The sequence below is a fragment of the Lynx canadensis genome, chromosome C1 (genome assembly GCF_007474595.2).
Source record: "Lynx canadensis isolate LIC74 chromosome C1, mLynCan4.pri.v2, whole genome shotgun sequence".
Lineage (NCBI taxonomy): Eukaryota > Metazoa > Chordata > Mammalia > Carnivora > Felidae > Lynx > Lynx canadensis.
In genome coordinates, this window is record NC_044310.1 from 78917859 (window position 1) to 78922844 (window position 4986).

The 4986-nt window shown below is 40.7% G+C and overlaps 1 pseudogene; it reads right to left on the minus strand.

Moving 5' to 3' along the window:
• Window positions 1–406: 406 nt before the first annotated feature.
• On the minus strand, window positions 407–933 carry LOC115519755 (annotated as a pseudogene).
• Window positions 934–4986: the final 4053 nt, after the last annotated feature.

Sequence of the window (4986 nt, forward strand, 5' to 3'; positions counted from 1 at the left end):
GAGAAAATTAGTTTCTGTTGTTTTAAGCCGTCCAGTTTGTGATAATTTGTTATGGCTGCCTCAGGAAATAATATAAAACTGTAAGTCAATTCTCTGTTTGTTGCAGCCAAGGAGATCTTAATTAATATAATGATTATTTTTAAGTTCAAAGTAAACATATGAAAAAAAAGTATTGGTAATAATTCAGGAAGAGATCCTGGAGTCCCTGAAAATTCTTTCCATAGGATTTCAAACCAAGGTTGATACTAATCTTGTCAAATCTGGGAATTAAACATATCTCTGACTCCACTTCAACTTTACCCTACATCACTCTGCTTCAGGGACTAATGGCTGGTAGCAGAGATGAAAGTTATGCCCTCCTAAGAGGATTTTTTTTTTTTTTTAGAAACCTTATTTTCCATTAACCTTATTCCATTTTGTTTGCCTTTGTGAAAGAGCAAGACCGCTCAGTGGTTGTTCCTACCCATTCAGGGGTCTGAGTGGTAGGAGCTGCAGACCAGTCTTCAGTGGCAGGCTGAGTACTTCAGTCTTCAGTACAGAACTGCTGAATAGGCACAGAGGGCACCTGCCTACTTCCAGACCAGTCTGTGACTTCAGGTTGAATAGTAGTGAACTCAGGAGCTGGAACAGTCCATTCACCCAGAAATTCCTCCTTGGTCACAGCCTTTTTCAGCAGTGGCCTGCACCACCACATGTCTTCAAAATCTCTGTAGAAGTAGAGATCAGGCATGACCTCCCATGGGCATTCACAGGAAATGGCGTCAGGCATGCACTGAACTTCCCGGGCCAGCATCCACCACACCAGACCCACTGAGTGAATTCCCTCGTTGTTGCAATGGATGGCATGGCAATGTCCACACAGTGCAGAGGAGAGTCTGCATGGACCCTCCCTGGGTAGTGTGGAAAAGATCCTTTTTTTGAGGGGGGTGGCATACAAGTGAGCAAGGGGTGGGGGGGGGGGTGGGGGGAGAAGCAGGGCTCACCCAAAGCAGGGCTCAAGCTTACCCAAAGTGGGATTCATGCTCACTCGATGTGGGGCTCAAGCTCACCTGAAGTGGGACTTGTGCTCACCTGAAGCAGGGCTTGAGCTCACCCAGTGTGGGACTCGAACTCATGAACTGTGAGATCATGACCTGAGCCAAAGTCAGATGCTTAACGACTGAGCCACCCAGGCACCCTCGTGGAAAAGATCCTTAAGACCATTTTTGATGAAGTTAGATTCATCCCTGGTCCAGCTCAATATGGGAATTTTTTTGTTCCTGTTTTTAAATATAAGCAAAAGAGATTGGGATTTGAGGTAGCTTCAAAAGTATGTACAATTTGGAACACAAAGACAACATGTAAACATTTAAAAGTCAGGAAACGAATAAAAAGAAAATCAAGACCAGGATACATTGGAATGAAATATGCAAACTATCATGTCCTACATAATTAGAGTTAAGTCTCAAAATTAAAATTATTAGGGATCAAAGCAAAAAGAGTTAACTATTATGTGATCCATGTTGTCCTTAAGGAAAAACATATTAGTTTCAAGAAAAGGAAAGCTTTGCTTTTCTTGGCAGTTTTTCTTTAAGAACTTACCATGTAGGTTTCAATTTAAATATCACTTCCTCCAAGAAGAGTTTCCTAATGACATCCTCCCTCCAAATTAGGTACCAGTACTATGTGCTTACCATTGTATCACTCATCAGATCCTTACAAGACTACTAAGTTCTTTGAGCAGAATGACTGATTAGCTTACCCCATTGCAATATTCAGGGGTTTTTTGGAGGGGTGGTAAGTGGGTTAATAAGACTTCATGGTGGGGGGGCGGGGAGGGCGGGCGGGTGTAGTTCCCAAGCTGTGAGTGGGACCAGAGTTTTCCTTAGAAAATAGCTTGGAGTATGTTCTAAGACATGAAACAGTTAACAGTTTAAAGCCTGTTTAAAATTATTTTGCCCTACAAAATGTTCACTGTGAACATAGCAGCTGTCCTTTGAAGTCATAGAACACTGTTAGTAATGACACATGGAACATGAATTTAAGCAGCACAGCCTCCTGTTGAACACTTTGAGATGAACCAGGTGAACCTGAACCCACTTATCAATCTTAGTCTCATTTAAAGCAGGACAACCAGGCAGTATGTGTCTCCTAAAGTGATTGATACGAGGCTAACAACACTACTTATGAAGTATTCTTGCCCTCCAAGAAAGTGGAATCTGCAAGTTTCTAAAGCTAACTTCCATTATAGGAAATAGAGGAGATAAAGGAACACAAGGAAGCAAAAAGACAAATCCAGAATATGGTAAATTCAATAGGACAACTGGTCTCTGTAATCAAGTCAATGGCATCAAAAAGGGGTAAGGGAGAAGAGACTGCTCTGGATTAAAAGAGGCTTAAGAAACAACCATATGCAACTGGTTTAAAAATCTTGTCTCAACAAACCAATTATAAAAAGATAATTTTGACACAATTAGGAAAATCTCAATAAGGTCTATATCTATAGATATAGATATCCTATATCTATAGGATATAGATGGGTATTAGATGATACTAAAGAATTATTGTAAGTTTGGTTACATGAGTTTCTCAGTTTGGGTTCTCCCAGACCCAGAGATAAAGATACAAATGCAAGAAGTATAGTTGAGAAGGGATCCTAGGAGACACTGGAAGAGAAGGAGGAAGTGAAATGAGGAAGGAATAGAAGCCAATAAAAGCTGCACTATTTAGCAACCTAACCATTGTGGGCAAGTGGAACTTAATCTCACTAATGTACTTTGGGAAATAGTGTGAAATATACCTCAGAGCTAATTCCCACCCGCAGGCCAAGGGACCTGAGTTACTTACATACCAACTCCCATCAGGCATTGATTCAGCTGTGCCCATGGGAGAGGAAGGCAGAGTGGGCTCTCCAGGGGCCAGAGAAAGCCCTCAGACAAAGAATACACTCTGAAATGATAAGAGCCAAAGTGATATGGGAAAAAGCACCAATACCATTTGCTACAGTGTGACAATAGTGTGGTGGTAATGTAAAAACATGACCTTTCTTAAAAATGTATACTGAAATATGTGAGGGTGAAACGTCTGAGATTTGCCTTAAAATATTTCAACAATAAAAAACAGATGAGGGGTACCTGTTTGGCTTACTCGGTAGAGCATGGGACTCTTGATCTTGGGGGTCATAAATTCAAGCCCACATTGGGTGTAGAGATTACTTAAAAATAAAATCTTTAGGGGCACTGGAGGGGGCTCAGCCAATTAAGTGTCCAACTCTTGATTTCTGCTCAGGTCATGATCTCATCATTTGTGAGATGATCAAACCCTGCATCAGGCTCTGTGTTGACAGTGTTGAATCCCTGCTTGGGATTCTCTCTCTCTGTGTCTCTCTCTGCCCCTCCCCCACTTGTGCTCTCATTTTTCTCAAAATAAATAAATAAGCTTTAAAAAATAAAAAATAAATAAAATCTCTAAAAATAAATTTAAAAAGTAAAAAGGAAAGATGAAATAAATATGGTAAAACGATAATTATTTACATCAGTCATGGGTATGTGGAAGTTAACTATGCTAACCTCTCTACTTCTTTTTTTTTTTTTAATTTTTTTTTTTTTTTACGTTTATTTATTTTTGAGACAGAGAGAGACAGAGCATGAACGGGGGAGGGGCAGAGAGAGAGGGAGACACAGAATCGGAAGCCGGCTCCAGGCTCCGAGCCATCAGCCCAGAGCCCGACGCGGGGCTCGAACTCACGGACCGCGAGATCGTGACCTGAGCTGAAGTCGGACGCTCAACCGACTGAGCCACCCAGGCGCCCCATAACCTCTCTACTTCTGTGTGTATGAGAATTTTTTGCAATAAAAATATTTCTAAGGTACATCTAAGTAATGAAAATATGTCAGCTGGGCTGCCTGTAGTAATTGGATATAAATTATTTCATTTAGAGAACATCTGACAAAGGTAATATTTTTAGTTTTAAAATAGTTTACCTTAAGCTATTCTTTCTACCTATATGTTTGGCCTAAAAGGTTTTCACAGTAGTACAAGCTGGCTGGGATCTGAGAGCTACCTTTTGATTGCTCTTTTGAGATGGAGTCAGTCAGTCAGTGAACTGGACCAAACACATTTTACAGATGGTCCAGCAGCCCAGGGCTGCTGTGGCTTCACTAGGCTGGTGTGTTAGGAATCCCCCACCCTCTGTAACTGGGTTTTCTCACATCTGTGAGGCACTTCCTTTTCTTAGTTGACAACACAAATCTACCTGCTTACACATAAAAGGAAACCTAATACCGGTCCAACAACTGAACACTTTGGTTCTCCTTGCCTTCGTTGACACTCTTGGATTTAGACTCTTCTTGTCTTCCTGGACTTCTGACACTCATGCATATGGATCTGATCATAGACTATTCAAACAATATTGGGTCAACAAGTCACTGAGCTTCAAAGTTTGCTTGCCTACATCAGGACTATGCACTGTGCCCAACTACTTCATTAGTTGTCCCTTTTACTTCATTAGTTGTACCTTTACTTCATTAGTTGTACCTTTACTTCATTAGACTTGTCCCTTTTACATGCTCCACAATACCACTTGGCATTGTTTTATAATTCTTTGTTAATATCTGTTATGTTAATTCATTGAGACAGGATTATAGTAGATGGCATTTTTTGCAGGTGACAAAACCCTGACATGACTCCCTTAGGCAAAAAGAAGAATCTATTGTCTCATGAAACTAAATCACAAGGACAGAGGAGTAGTTAGCAATATGAATAGAAGGGACTAGGATATTTTATTTGTTATTCCTGGAACAAAGATCTGGGGATTAATAGCCTAGCTTGCCTTTTACCATACCAGAATCACTTCCCTCAATACCTCTATGCTACCCCCATTGGCAGCCCTAATTAGGTATAGCCTAGCTCCATAAACTGGTCCTGGAGACTAGATTTTCACGTGAGCAACTGGGTTCAGTTGTATCTGAATAAATACTTATCATGTGCCTATTTACATATCAGGCA